This window comes from Choloepus didactylus, chromosome 7 (genome assembly GCF_015220235.1).
Source record: "Choloepus didactylus isolate mChoDid1 chromosome 7, mChoDid1.pri, whole genome shotgun sequence".
Classification (NCBI taxonomy): Eukaryota; Metazoa; Chordata; class Mammalia; order Pilosa; family Megalonychidae; genus Choloepus; species Choloepus didactylus.
The window spans coordinates 112,958,244-112,974,524 of NC_051313.1; the positions used below are offsets into that span (position 1 = coordinate 112,958,244).

At 39.5% G+C, this 16,281-nt stretch overlaps 1 protein-coding gene across 1 annotated transcript in view; it reads left to right on the forward strand.

Annotated features, from left to right (window-relative positions):
• The window catches only part of BTBD9 (BTB domain containing 9), a 495,371-nt gene that overhangs the window by 50,751 nt on the left and 428,339 nt on the right, over positions 1-16,281 (forward strand). The gene's annotated exons all lie outside the window — the stretch shown is intronic.

A 16,281-nucleotide genomic window follows, 5' to 3' on the forward strand; every position in this document is an offset into this window, starting at 1 on the left:
TCCTATGTGACTGCATTGGTAGAGAGCCCTTGAAAGCTTGTGCCTTGTTTCCCCCGGACTTTGCCCCATGTGCTTTTTCCCTTTGCTGCTTTTCTTTATATTCTCTTGCTGTAATAAATCATAGCTATGAGTTCAATTAACTATATGCTGAGGCCTTTGAGTCCTCCTAGAAAATTATTGAACCTGGAGCTGGTCTTGGGGACTCCTGCCTGGCACAGCACCTGTAGAGTTTTGACTTTTGAATGGACTGAGCAGCTTTCAAAACTTTTCTTTTCTCAGAAAGTTCTTTTCCTGTAACAAGCTCAGTTACCACAACTTTTCTAACCAAACAAATAATACCTACTTTTAGTAAAAGGAATAGGAAACATTGTGATTTCAAATTGGGAAGTGATGGAGTGAATACTTTCTCAGCTTGTTATAGGTTGTGTCTTTATAATTTAAGTATAATTAAGTAAAATTTCATCTCATGGGAGATTCTCCTATGGACTAGAAGCTCCTGTGAGAACATGGACCTGGCTTATCTTGTTCTACATATATTCCCAGCTTTTGGCACAGTGCCTGGCTCGTTGTAGGTTCTCGATAAATATTTTAAATGAATGAACACAAAAAATGAATTTCAGTGTAAATTATTCTTTGATGATGTGCCTTGGAGGGTTGTTTTTTTTTTGTTTTTTTTTTTTTCCTACAGTTAATTATTCTTTGATATTCTATTTCAGGGTTTTGAAATCACATTGCTTGATGTTTTACTCTCTCCTGTGATTAGGTTATCTTTTTTTTTTTTTATCTTCATTTTATTGAGATATGTTCACATACCATGCAGTCATACAAAACAAATTGTACATTCGATTGTTCACAGTACCATTACGTAGTTGTACATTCATCACCTAAATCAATCCCTGACACCTTCATTAGCACACACACAAAAATAACAAGAATAATAATTAAAGTAAATAAGAGCAATTGAAGTAAAAAAGAACACTGGGTACCTTTGTCTGTTTGTTTGTTTCCTTCCCCTATTTTTCTACTCATCCATCCATAAACTAGACAAAGGGGAGTGTGGTCCTTTTATGGCTTTCCCAATCCCATTGTCACCCCTCATAAGCTACATTTTTATACAATTGTCTTCGAGATTCATGGGTTCTGGGTTGTAGCCCGATAGTTTCAGGTATCCACCACCAGCTACCCCAATTCTTTAGAACCCAAAAAGGGTTGTCTAAATTGTGCATAAGAGTGCCCACCAGAGTGACCTCTCGGCTCCCTTTGGAATCTCTCTGCTACTGAAGCTTATTTCATTTCCTTTCACATCCCCCTTTTGGTCAAGAAGGCATTCTCCGTCCCACGATGCCAGGTCTACATTTCTCCCCGGGAGTCACACTCCACGTTGCCAGGGAGATTCACTCCCCTGGGTGTCTGATCCCACGTAGGGGGGCAGGGCAGTGACTTCACCTTTCAAGTTGGCTTAGCTAGAGAGAGAGGGCCACATCTGAGCAACAAAGAGGCACTTGGGAGGAGGCTCTTAGGCACAATTATAGGGAGGCCTAGCCTCTCCTTTGCAGCAACCGTCTTCCCAAGGGTAAAACCTACGGTAGAGGGCTCAACCCATCAAACCACCAGTTCCCTATGTCTGTGGTCATGTTAGCAACCATTGAGGTGGGGTAGGCCAATACCCCTGCATTCTCCACAGGCTCCTCAAGGGGGCACTACATATTTTTTTCCTTTTTTTTGTTTTCTTTTTTTTTTTAACCTTTTCTTCCTTTTTAAATCAACTGTATGGAAAAAAAAAAATTAAAAAAACAAAAAAACAAAAAAAAAACAAAAAAGAAAAACATACAATAAAAGAACATTTCAAAGAGACCATAACAAGGGAGTAAGAAAAAGACAACTAACCTAAGATAACCGCTTTACTTCCAACCTGTTCCTACTTTACCCCAAGAAAGTTACATAATATAGCAACATTTCTGTGAACTTGTTCCTACTATATCCATCAGAAATTAACAGACCATAATCATTCCTGGGCATCCCCAGAACGTTAAATAGCAAGCATATCTGTTCTTCTTGGATTACTGTTCCCCCTTCCTTAATTGCTCTCTATTGCTAGTTCCCCTACATTCTACATTATAAACCATTCGTTTTACATTTTTCAAAGTTCACATTAGTGGTAGCATATAATATTTCTCTTTCTGTGCCTGGCTTATTTCGCTCAGCATTATGTCTTCAAGGTTCATCCGTGTTGTCATATGTTTCACGAGGTCATTCCTTCTTACTGCCATGTAGTATTCCATCGTGTGTATATACCACATTTTATTTATCCACTCATCTGTTGAAGGACATTTGGGTTGTTTCCATCTCTTGGCAATTGTGAATAATGCTGCTATGAACATTGGCGTGCAGGTATCTGTTTGTGTCACTGCTTTCCGATCTTCCGGGTATATACCAAGAAGTGCAATCGCTGGATCAAATGGTAACTTTATTTCTAGTTTTCTAAGGAACTGCCAGACTGACTTCCAGAGTGGCTGAACCATTATACAGTCCCACCAACAATGAATAAGAGTTCCAATTTCTCCACATCCCCTCCAGCATTTGTAGTTTCCTGTTTGTTTAATGGCAGCCACTCTAACCGGTGTTAGATGGTATCTCATTGTGGTCTTAATTTGCATCTCTCTAATAGCTAGTGAAGCTGAACATTTTTTCATGTGTTTCTTGGCCATTTGTATTTCGTCTTCAGAGAACTGTCTCTTCATATCTTTTGCCTATTTAATAATTGGGCTGTCTGTACTATTGTCACTGAGTTGTAGAATTTCTTTATATATGCAAGATATCAGTCTTTTGTCAGATACATGGTTTCCAAAAATTTTTTCCCATTGAGTTGGCTGCCTCTTTACCATTTTGAGAAATTCCTTTGAGGTGCAGAAACTTCTAAGCTTGAGGAGTTCCCATTTATCTATTTTTTCTTTTGTTGCTTGTGCTTTGGGTGTAAAGTCTAGGAAGTGGCTGCCTAACACAAGGTCTTGAAGATGTTTTCCTACATTATCTTCTAGGAGTTTTATGGTACTTTCTTTTATATTCAGATCTTTTGTCCATTTTGAGTTAATTTTTGTGTAGGGTTTGAGGTAGGGGTCCTCTTTCATTCTTTTGGATATGGATATCCAACTCTCCCAGCCCCATTTGTTGAATAGAGCATTATGACTCAGTTCAGTGACTTTGGGGGCCTTATCAAAGATCAGTCGGCCATAGATCGGAGGGTCTATCTCTGAATTCTCAATTCGATTCCATTGATCTATATGTCTATCTTTGTGCCAGTACCATGCTGTTTTGGCAACTGTGGCTTTATAATAAGCTTCAAAGTCAGGGAGTGTAAGTCCTCCCACTTCGTTTTTCTTTTTTAGAGTGTCTTTAGCAATTCGAGGCATCTTCCCTTTCCAAATAAATTTGATAACTAGCTTTTCCAAGTCTGCAAAGTAGGTTGTTGGAATTTTGATTGGGATTGCATTGAATCTGTAGATGAGCTTGGGTAGAATTGACATCTTAATGACATTTAGCCTTCCTATCCATGAACATGGAATATTTTTCCATCTTTTAAGATCCCCTTCTATTTCTTTTAGTAGAGTTACATAGTTTTCTTTGTATAGGTCTTTTACATCTTTGGTTAAGTTGATTCCTAGGTACTTGATTTTTTTAGTTGCTATTGAAAATGGTATCTTTTTCTTGAGTGTCTCTTCAGTTTGTTCATTTCTAGCATATAGAAACATTACTGACTTATGTGCATTAATCTTGTATCCTGCTGCTTTGCTAAATTTGTTTATTACCTCTAGTAGCTGTATCGTCGATTTCTCAGGGTTTTCCAGATATAAGATCATATCATCTGCAAACAATGACAGTTTTACTTCTTCTTTTCCAATTTGGATGCCTTTTATTTCTTTGTCTTGCCAGATTGCCCTGGCTAGTACTTCCAGCACAATGTTGAGTAACAGTGGTGACAGCGGACATCCTTGTCTTGTTCCTGATCTTAGAGGGAAGGCTTTCAGTCTCTCACCATTGAGTACTATGCTGGCTGTGGGTTTTTCATATATGCTCTTTATCATATTGAGTAAGTTTCCTTCAATTCCTACCTTTTGAAGTGTTTTTATCAAAAACGGATGTTGGATTTTGTCAAATGCTTTTTCAGCATCTATTGAGATGATCATTTGATTTTTCCCTTTTGAATTTTTAATGTGTTGTAATACATTGATTTTCTTATATTGAACCATCCTTGCATGCCTGGAATGAACCCCACTTGGTCATGGTGTATGATTTTTTTAATGTGTCTTTGGATTCGATTTGCAAGTATTTTGTTGAGGATTTTTGCATCTATATTCATTAGGGAGATTGGCCGGTAGTTTTCCTTTTTTGTAGCATCTTTGCCTGGTTTTGGTATTAGATTGATATTAGCTTCATAAAATGAGTTAGGTAGTATTCCATTTTCTTCAATGTTTTGAAAGAGTTTGAGTAAGATTGGTGTCAGTTCTTTCTGGAAAGTTTGGTAGAATTCCCCTGTGAAGCCATCTGGCCCTGGGCATTTATTTGTGGGAAGATTTTTGATGACTGATTGGATCTCTTTGCTTGTGATGGGTTGATTGATGTCTTCTATTTCTTCTCTGGTCAGTCTAGGTTGTTCATATGTTTCCAGGAAATTGTCCATTTCTTCTACATTATCCAGTTTGTTGCCATACAGTTGTTCATAGTATCCTCTTATAATTTTTTAAATTTCTTCAGGATGTGCAGTTATGTCACCTTTTTCATTCATTATTTTGTTTATATGGGTCTTCTCTCTTTTTGATTTTGTCAGTCTAGCTAGGGGCTTGTCAATCTTGTTGATCTTCTCAAAGAACCAACTTTTGGTGATATTTATCCTCTCTATTGTTTTTTTGTTCTCTATGTCATTTATTTCTGCTTTAATCCTTGTTATTTCTTTTCTTGTACTTGGTTTAGGATTGGTTTGCTGTTCATTTTCTAGCTTCTTCAGTTGATCCGTTAGTTCTTTGATTTTGGCTCTTTCTTCCTTTTTAATATATGCGTTTAGTGCTATAAACTTCCCCCTTAGCACTGCTTTTGCTGCATCCATAGGTTTTGGTATGTTGTGTTCTCATTTTCATTCGTCTCTATATATTTAGCAATTTCTCTTGCTATTTCTTCTTTAACCCACTGATTGTTTAGGAGTGTGTTGTTTAACCTCCAGGTATTTGTGAATTTTCTAAGTCTCTGATGGTTATTGACTTCTAATTGTATTGCATTGTGGTCAGAGAATGTGCTTTGAATAATTTCAATGTTTTTAAATTTACTGAGGCTTGTTTTATGTCCCAGCATATGATCTATTCTGGAGAAAGTTCCGTGAGCACTAGAAAAGTATGTGTATCCTGGTGATTTGGGATGTAATGTTCTGTATATGTCTGTTAAATCTAATTCATTTATCAGATTGTTTAGGTTTTCAATTTCCTTATTGGTCCTCTGTCTGGTTGATCTATCTATAGGAGAGAGTGATGTATTGAAGTCTCCCACAATTATTGTGGAAACATCAATTGCTTCCTTTAGTTTTGCCAGTGTTTCTCTCATGTATTTTGTGGCACCTTGATTGGGTGCATAGACATTTACGATTGTTATTTCTTCTTGTTGAATTGCCCCTTTTATTAGTATGAAGTGGCCTTCTTTGTCTCTCAAAACATCCCTGCATTTAAAGTCTATTTTATCTGAGATTAATATTGCTACACCTGCTTTCTTTTGGCTGTAGCTTGCATGAAATATTTTTTTCCATCCTTTCACTTTCAATTTCTTTGTGTCCCTGTGTCTAAGATGAGTCTCTTGTATGCAACATATTGATGGTTCATTTTTTTTGATCCATTCTGCGAATCTATATCTTTTAATTGGGGAGTTTAATCCATTTACATTCAACGTTATAACCGTGAAGGCATTTCTTGAATCAGCCATCTTATCCTTTGGTTTATGTTTGTCATATATATTTTTCCCCTCTCTCTATTAATATCCTGTATTCTACCCTTACCGAATCTCTTTAGTACTGAACCTTTCTCCAAGTCTCTCTGTCCTTTCTTTGTTTCTCTGTCTGTAGGGCTCCCTTGAGTATCTCCAGTAGAGCAGGTCTCTTGTTAGCAAATTCTCTCAGCATTTGTTTGTCTGTGAAAAATTTAAGCTCTCCCTCAAATTTGAAGGAGAGCTTTGCTGGATAAAGTATTCTTGGCTGGAAATTTTTCTCACTCAGAATTTTATGTATATCGTGCCACTGCCTTCTTGCCTCCATGGTGGCTGCTGAGTAGTCACTACTTAGTCTTATGCTGTTTCCTTTGTATGTGGTGAATTGCTTTTCTCTTGCTGCTTTCAGAACTTGCTCCTTCTCTTCCGTGTTTGACAGTGTGATCGGAATATGTCTTGGAGTGGGTTTATTTGGATTTATTCTATTTGGAGTTCGCTGAGCATTTATGATTTGTGTATTTATGTTGTTTAGAAGATTTGGGAAGTTTTCCCCAACAATTTCTTTGAATACTCTTCCTAGACCTTTACCCTTTTCTTCGCCTTCTGGGACACCAATGAGTCTTATATTAGGACGTTTATATCATCTATCATATCCCTGAGGTCCATTTCGATTTTTTCAATTTTTTTCCCCATTCTTTCTTTTATGCTTTCATTTTCCATTCTGTCATCTTCCAGGTCACTGATTCGTTGTTCATCTTCCTCTAGTCTTGTACTATGAGTGTCCAGAATGTTTTTAATTTGTTCAACAGTTTCTTTAATTTCCATAAGATCATCCATTTTTTTATTTAGTCTTGCAATTTCTTCTTTATGCTCTTCTAGGGTCTTCTTGATATCCTTTGTATTCTGTACTATGGTCTCATTGTTCATCTTTAGTTCTTTGAGTAGCTGCTCTAGGTGCTGTGTCTCCTCTGATCTTTTGATTTGGGTGCTTGGGCTTGGGTTATCCATATTGTCTGGTTTTTTCATATGCTTTATAATTTTCTGTTGTTTTTGGCCTCTTGGCATTTGCTGAACTTGATAGGGTTCTTTTAGGATGTGTAGACCAATTGAAGTCCTTATCTCTAATTTATCAGATCTACAGCTTTGTGGAGTACACTTTCTCTAACTAACCAGCAGGTGGCGCCCACAAGCCACCTGTTCTCCACAAGCCAGTTCTCCCCTGCTTTGCCTTTATGGTGAGTGGGGGAGTGAGTCTTGTGGGGTCCAATTGGTGTACCAAGCTTGCGTGTGTAGTTGGTGTTGCCTGCCCTGTATATGGGGTGTGTTTCTGGGCAGTCAGGGAGTGGGGGTGGCTCTAACAATCAAATCTCCCTGGTGATCCTGGAGTTTTAAAGCTGCTGCAATAGTCTAATCCTTCAGTTCAGTCCTGCCACAGTTTGTCTCTGCCACTGACCCACAAGTCCTTGGTATTGGTGTATGGCTCCTGAGACTTGCGAGTGGGTCCCTCTTCCAGGCCGTGCACCCACTGGCCCTCTGTTCAGGAATGACTGTGTTATGTCACAGGTGAGTGCCATCCCCCCAGGGTGGTTCTGGGCTCCTGGGCTGTGTAGGGAGGCTCCCAGTCTGCTGAAATGATGGCTGAATGGGGCTTTGTTAATTCACACTGCTCCACCTTCCCAACTCTGGGACAATCAGCTGAGGTTGCAGGGAAGGCTAACGTCCACGCCCAGTTTTGTGGAGTGTGCCTGTTATTTGAAGCACTTCTGTCACACTGGGTTGTGTGGGGCAGCTCTGGGCTATGGGTCTGGCGATGGGCAGGAGTGTTTCCTGTCCACCAGGATGGTGGCTGTGAGCGGACACCCCCCTTTTCTTGGGAAGTTGTGGTGTTTAGTGAAATTTCTCAGCCACTGGATTATTGCCTTTTGTCTCAGAGCTCTCTTAGTTCTGCTCTTGTCTTGACCTGCCCAAATTGCAAGTCTTTGAAGCTTTCTGTATTGGGCTTCTTAGAGTAATTGTTTTAGAAAAAGAAAAAAGGATTAAAAAAAAAAAAAAAAGGGCCCTCCTCACAGATCTAATGGGTTATTGAAATGCTAAGAGACAAAGCAATTAGGGCCATTAAGGAAAGGTCCACAGGGCAGAGAGATCAGCTTTTCTTCGGGATTTGCATATGAGCCTCAGGGCCTGAGTTCTGCCCTTCCCCTTTCTATGTTCACCAGAACTCCAAAAATCCTCCGCTTGTATTTTGGAGTTTTTCGTGGTGTTTTTTTCTATGTCTGTCTCCTCTCTGCTGGGCTGGCTGCTCTCAGATTCTCTGGTGTCTGGTCTCAGTCTATCTATGGTTGGAGTCTGGATCAGTAGAATGAGTTTCTGATAAGGGCTGCCACTGCAGTTCTCCCTTCTCCTTCCCGTTGCTGACAGCCCCTCCTCCCAAGGGACTGAGCCTGGCAGGGAGGGGCGCGGGTCCCCTGGCCACAAAAACGTACAGATTTCGCTGATCTCAGCAGTCCCACATTTTCATGAGTGTTGTATGAAGTATGCCCAAAGTCAGATTGCTCTGTGGTGTCCAGTCCACGCAGTTCCTGGCTTTCTACCTACTTTCCTGGAGGAGTAACTAAAACATAGAGCTCACCAGTCCGCCATCTTGCCCCGCCTCCCTTGGAGGGTTTTTAAAAAAAAATTTTCCCCCTTTTTATAGGTGACTAAGAGCTAACTCTAAAGTTTCTGTGGTATTAATTTTGGAATTACTGGCAATTATGACATTCATAAAGAAAATGAAATGTATTTCATGTAATAATTATTTTAGTCATTTATTGCTACATAAAGTTCCCTAAAACTTACTGACTTTAAATAACTATTTCATATTTCATACAATTCTGTGGGTCAGGAATTTGGATAGGACCTGGTGGGGATGGCTTGTATCTGTACTGTGTGATGTCTCCTAGGGTTGGAGTATCGTCATGTATATGGTCCTTCAACTAGGAAGCACAAATGGCAGGGATTGGGTTGGGATGGCTTTGACTGGAATCAGTATCCCTGGGGCCTTGGTTCTCAGTGTCATCTGGCTACCTTGATTCTTCTCCGTGCAATTTTGGGGCCTCTCTCTCTCCTTGTTACCTCTCTAGCATAGTCAGTGGCAACTCAGAGTACAAAAACAGAAGCTGCCAAACCTTCTTAAGGCTTAGTCTCAGAACCTTTTTTCTGTTGGTTAAAGTGATCCCAGGTCCAGCCCAGTTTCAAGGGAAGAAGAAGTAGATTCCATTTCTCAATGAGGAGGTGTCGTGTGTTTACAGGGAGGGAAGGAATTGATATAAAGCTATATTTTTGTTTTATAACTGAAGCATCTTGAATTCATATGACAGGCCAAAACAGAGATTTTAAAAGGTACTGTCAGAATTATAAAATATAATTTAAAAAATTAGCAACTATGACATTTTACAGGTATGTAAACAATCTAATAGAAGGTTGAAAATTTGTCAGAGATCACATATGTAGTTAATGACAGAATGAGTTTTAAAGCTGAGGAAACTAGTCAATAAAGTTTCACTCCGTGAACTTTAAAAATTTTTACTAATTTTATTGTTTATTGAATTAAAATTTGTGATTTAAAAATTAACTTTATTGATGTATGGTTTCTAAAACATGCCCCCCTTTTTTTTAAAGCAAGTAGGTGGTCTCCAGACTGTCAATTTGTAGATAAGCTAGCCCATCAGCAAAAATACTAATTTTCTGCATACAAGCTATGACATTGTTAACTTCATTAGCATTATTTGCCTCTTTGTAATACAGATGCATTATAGAATGACATCCTAAATGAATTTTCTCAGTGGATATTTTGTTTGTATACTTGTGCACCTGAATAAGGGATGTGAGCCTACAATAACTAGAGCCTAAATCATTGGCTCTTTTCCAGGGCTGCTCATTAGAATAATCTTGGAATGGCTTGAAAGATACCCATGCCTGGGCCCAATCCCAGACCAATTAAATCAGAATTTCTGGTGGGTGGGACTCAAGCATCTTTTCTTCTTTTTTTTTAAGTTCTCCATGTGATTCTAATGTGTAGCAAGCTTGTGTAGAAACACTGGTCTTCTGAAAGTTATTTCTATATGCCAATGAAAATATATTTTTTTCATACTAAGTGGCTGTTTTAAAATTTATCTGGAAATATTCTCTTTATGTTTCCAATTGGAAAAACATAAAATGTAAATTTAGCTAAATGAAACTGTAGGTGCTGAGAAATGAAGGTCTTGAGAACCTTCATAATCTTTATAGCCTTTAAAATGTAGTATTTATGTATATGATGTATCAGTTGAAGAAATCTAAATTTCCCTTCTGAGCTAGTTAACAAAAAATCAGTCATTATTTATTAAGTTATTTAGCCATTGATTTGTTTTTTTTTTTTTTGAAATAAATTCAAACTTATAGGAACAATTGCAAAAACAATACAAAACCCATACACAGAACTGACCCCCCCGATACCCCAATCCACCAACTTTAACATGCTGTCACACCGCTATTTCTTTCCCTCCCTGTCATCCATCATCTATTGCTCTGTCTTCTGAACATATGAGAGCTAGCTGCACCCATCCTTGAGCAAACACTGTAATTCACATATACAATTCCCATGAACAAGAAAATTCTTTTATGCAATCCCATTAAACGTGGCTAAGAAGTACAAGAGATTCAACATTGATACAAAGCTTACATTCTATATTTCCTTTTTTTTTTTTTTTTTCCCCCTTATGTCTCAACTGTATCCCTTTGAGCCTCCTGTCCTCCATCCTCAGATCCCATCCAGGGTCATCCTTGGCATTCAATTGTCATCTATTTAGATGGTCTTTTTTTTTTTTTTTTTTTTTCTCAATTGTGGAAACGTATATACAGCCTAAATCTTCCCATTCCACCCCTCCCTAGCATTCCATTGGTGGGATTAATCACATTTAGAATGTTGTAATGCTCTCTCTTTCCCACCATCCATTACTAGAAATTTCCCTTCACCTCAAACAGCAACCTTACACTCATTTCTTAACTCCCCATTGCCCCTTCCCCCATGTCTCTTAACTCATACTCTTCTTTTCATCTCTATGGTCATATTCTCTGATAATTTCTTTGTGTTTACTGTGGGGCTTAAAGTTAATCTCTTAAATCCCTAACAATCTTGTTTTTCTTTGATACAAACTTAACTTCAATAGGACATATAAACTATGTTCCTATACTCCTCCATTCCCCCACCTTTATATAGTTCTTGTCAAAAATCACATATTTTACATTGAGTTCAAAACCACTGATTTGTCATTAGAGTTTGTGTATTTTATATCATGTAGGAAGTAAATAGTGGAGTTACAATTCAAAAATTATTGACTTCTATTTGTGTTCCATTGTGGTTGGAGAATGTGCTTTGAATATGTTCAATTTTTTTTTTTTAATTTATTGAGGCTTGCTTTATGTCCCAGCATATGGTCCATTCTGGAGAAAGATCTGTGATCACTAGAGAAAAATGAGTGTCCTGGTGATTTGGGATGTAAGGTTCTCTATATGTCTGTTAAAATTCTCTATATCTCTTTCTCCTTTCTTTGTTTCTCTGTCAGTAGTGCTCCCTTTAGTATCTGAAGTAGGGCAGGTCTTTTATTGGCAAACTCTCTCAGCATTTGTTTGTCTGTGAAAAATGTAAGCTCTCCCTCAAATTTGAAGGAGAGTTTTGCTGGATAAAGTATTCTTGGTTGGAAATTTTTCTCTCTCAGAATTTTAACTATGTCATACCACTGCCTTCTTGCCTCCATGGTGGCTGCTGAGTAGTCACAACTTACTCTTATGTTGTTTCCTTTGTATGTGGTGAATTGCTTTTCTCTTGCTGCTTTCAGAACTTGCTCCTTCTCTTCAGTACTTGACAGTCTGATCAGAATATCTCTTGGAGTGGGTTTATTTAGATTTGTCCTATTTGGAGTTCACTGGGCATTTATGCTTTGTGTATTTATATTGTGTAGAAGGTTGGGGAAGGTTTCCCCAACAATTTTTTTGAATACTCTTTCTAGACCTTTACTCTTCTTTTCCCCTTCAGGGACACCAATGAGTCTTAAATTTGAACGTTTTATTTTGTCTATCGTATCCCTGAGATCCACTTCGATTTTTTCAATTTTTTTCTCCATTCTTTCTTTTGTTCTTTCATTTTCTGTTCTGTGGACTTCTAGGACACTGAGTCGTTGTTCAACTTCCTCTAATCTTGTATTACAAGTATCCAGGGTCTTTTTAATTTGGCCAACAGTTTCTTTTATTTCCATAAGATCTTCTGTTTTTTTTTTTACTTTTGCAGCGTCTTCTTTATGTTCTTCTAGGGACTTCTCTATGTCCCTTATATCCTGTTCCATGGTCTTCTTCATTTCCTTTATGTCCTTTGCCATGGTTTCATTCCTCAATTGAAGTTCTTTGATTAATTGTGCCAAGTACTGTGTCTCTTCTGATATTTTGATTTGGGTGTTTGGGATTGGATTCTCCATATCATCTGATTTTATCATACGCATTAAGATTTTCTGTTGTTTTTGGCCTCTTGACATTTGCTTTGCTTGATAGGGTTCTTTCAAGTTGTAAAAAAAAAATACCAATCTAATTTTTCAGAAATACAAGTTGGCGGCATACGCTTTCTCCAACTAACCAGCAGATGGTGTCTGCAAGTCACCTATACCCCTCGAGTTAGTTCTCCTCAACTTCATCCTTGTGGTATGTGGGGAAATGATTCTTGTGGGGTTTAGTTGGTGAGCTCAGTTTGGGTGTGTTGCTGGAGCCGTCCGCCCTGAATGTGCGGCGTGCGTCCAGGTGGCTAGGGAGGCAGGGCAGCTTTAATATTCATACCCCCCAGGTGTTCCTGGAGATTCAAGGCTGCTGCAAGAGTCTAAGCCTTCATTTCAGTTCTGCCCCAGACCCTCTGTCACTGACCCACAAACCACTGGCATTGACGTAGCGTCCCTGGGTTTTCTGAGCAGACCCCCCTTCTCAGCTGTGATCTTCCAGGACCCGGAAGACTGTACTACGTCACAAGTGTGCGCCGTCCCTCAAGGGAAGCCCGGGGCTGCCGGGCCGTGCAGGGGTGCTCTCAGCCTGATGCAAAGATGGCTGAATGGGACCTCTCAAGCCCCTGCCCCCAGACACACAGTTCCTCCTTTCCAGCTCCAGGACAATTGGCGTGGCTCTGGGCTGTGGGTACAGCCCCGGGCAGGAGTGTCTCCAGCCCACAGGGGAGCCAGCTGCAAGCAGCGGGGTTTCTTTCTCCTTGTGGCTCCCCCTCTGCTCCCCTAGCCCTGAGGGAATCTGCAATGGTCTATTCTCCATGCCAGACACTGAGAGGCCAGCTCAGCCCACTCCTGCTGTGCTTCACTGTGAGGTTCCCACTGTTGGAACTTCAGCCGCTCCTGGGTTTTTCCCTTTTTTTTTTTTTTAAAGAAAGAACCAGTCTGTCTCCAAATGCCAACCCCCGGCTTCCCCACACTGCAACGTGGCCACAGGTCTTTCAACCAGCTTACTCACTCGTTTCAGAATGCAGACTCCCAGTTTCACCAAGGGTACAGCCCCTGTGGTTCTAGCAGACCTTGTCTAGCTGGTGCATCACTGAAACCAGTATTCTGGGTCACCTTCTGTTTTTTATCTAGTATTTTTCTTGAAGATATTTTTTTGCCCTGTGTCACCTAGCCGCCATCTTAGGTTCTCCCCTGATTTGAGTTTTACCCGTGATCTGGATAAAAGTTTAAGAGGATGTTGTACCAGAGAATATATTCACTGGTATGCGTATTGTATCCTTTCAGCTAGGATAAGTATCTTTTGTTTAGAGTCACATACCATTATTTATATTGGATAGTGTTGTGAGAATTTGGATTGAAGAAAAATGGGATTTTTTTTTTCATTTTTATTGAGATTGTTCAGATACCATACAATTATCCAAAGATCCAAAGTGTACAATCACTTGCCCCTGGGTACCCTCATACAGCTGTGCATCCATCACACTTAATTTTTGTTCAATTTTTAGAAACTTTTCATTACTCCAGACAAGAAATAAAGTGAAAGATGAAAAAAGAAAAAAAGAAAAGGAAACTCTAATCCTCCCCTATCCCTAACCAACCCCCCCTCAATTGTTGACTCATAGTATGGCTATAGTACATTTGTTACTGTTTATGAAAAAATGTTGAAATGCTACTAACTGTAGTATATAGTTTGTAATAAGTATATAGTTCTTCCCTATATGCCCCTCTATTATTAACTTCTAATTGTATTGTCATACATTTGTTCCGGTTCATGGAAGTAATTTCTAGTATTTGTACAGTTGATCATGGACATTGCCCACCATAGGATTCAGTTTTATACATTCCCATCTTTTGACCTCCAACTTTCCTTCTGGTGACATATATGACTCTTAGCTTCCCCTTTCCACCTCATTCACACACCATTCGGCGCTGTTAGTTATTCTCACATCTTGCTACCCACACCCCTGTTCATTTCCAAACATTTAAGTTCATCCTAATTGAACATTCTGCTCATACTAAACAACCACTCCCCATTCATAAGCCTTGTCCTATATCTTGGTACCTTATGTTTCATGTCTATGAGTTTACATATTATAATTAGTTCCTATCAGTGAGACCCTGCAATAATTGTCCTTATGTGTCTGGCTTATTTCACTCAGTATATTGCCCTCGAGGTTTTGTCATCAACCCAAGAAAAATGGGATTTTGAAACAAATACCAGTAGCTTTCAGAATTTCATAACTGACATAGAAAGTAACCATGTTATTTTGAATATCAAATTTGGTGACTTTTCAGTTTGCTAATGCTGCCACAATGTGATATACCAGAATTGGTTGGCTTTTACCTTGGGGTTTTATTAACTTACAACTTACAGTTCTTAGGCCATGAAAATGTCCAAATTAAGGCCTTTACAGGATGATAACTGGACTCTGAAGAAAGGCTGCTGGCATCTGGGACACATGGGAAGACACATGGCTGGCATCTGCTGGTCCTTTGCTCCTGGATTTTGTTTCCTTCAGCTCTGGTTTCAGTCGCTTCCTCTCTGGGTCCTCTCTTAGCTCCTCTGGGGCCTTTCTTTCTGAGCTCTTTCCAAGCTTTTCTGAGTGTTTCTCTCTGAGCTCTCTAGGCTTTTTCTGTCTTTTATCTTCATATAGGACTCCAGTAAATGTTTAAGACCAACCTTGAATTTGGTGGGTCACATGTCAATTGAAACAACATAATCAAAAGGTCCTAACCACAAGAGGTCTGCACCTACAGGAACAGATTAAAGTAATATGGCCTTTTCTGAGGTACATAGCAGCTTCAAACCAGCACAGTAACCCAGCCAGAAACCAAAAAAAATTTAGTCCTGTTCTTTGTCTAGAGTAAGTCGATCTTTAATCATATATTAGACCAAGGGTCTATGGCTTGTGGGCCAAATCCAACTCTTTTCTATAGTTTTTTTGGAATGCGGCCATGCTCATTTATTTACTTATTGTCTTATTTATTTACTTATTTGTGCTTCAGTGTCAGAGTTGAGTCGTTGTGACAGAGGCCATATGCCTTCAAAGCCTAAAATATTTTGTTTGACCCTTTGAAAGTTTGCATCTCCTTTGTTAGGTTGCTCCATCGCGCATTATTTGCTGTACCACACATTGGACTATTGTATCGCTCATTATTTGCTGAGATGCCTGAATAGAAATGATCTTCTTAAGCTGAATTTGATCTTTAATCCACAGCTGACCAGAGATAATTCAGTTTTTAGGACTTTCAAATGGAGGCTGCAGTTGAGGGAGAGGGATTTGTTTTAGCAATAAGGGGGTGTGTTGCTAGCCCTCTGATGCTCCTCTGCTAGGTGATCAGGAGTTTGTTCACCTGTCTGGGGCAGCTCATCTTCTCTGTTTCCCTACATCACAGTCCTTGCTGTTGCTTTCTCTGTTGAGGGTAGCATGAACATGGGATAACAGGTAACTGGGGCAGACAGCTGGGGAACTAGACCCATGAGGAGATTTCACTGCAGTCATTGGGGAGAAAGACAGTTTTCCACTCACCTTGCTAATAATGGAACTGGATGTGGAAGTTTAAAGCTAAGGAGCTGCTCAGCCTTTAATCCTGGTCCAAGTGAAGACTTCAAGAAGTTGTGGTGGTCCAGAGGAGAGGGGATATCCTGGCTCATTTCCCCCTAGTCTGGTGCATCAGATGGGTGGCTGGCTCACCTCTGAGCCAACAGCCACCTCCCCACCTGGGGTACCTGAATGCCAGTAAAGGCTCTCATCCACTTGCTGGGTCACCTACACTGGAAAAGCAGTACCTGCAATTAGGGATTTAGAAATAT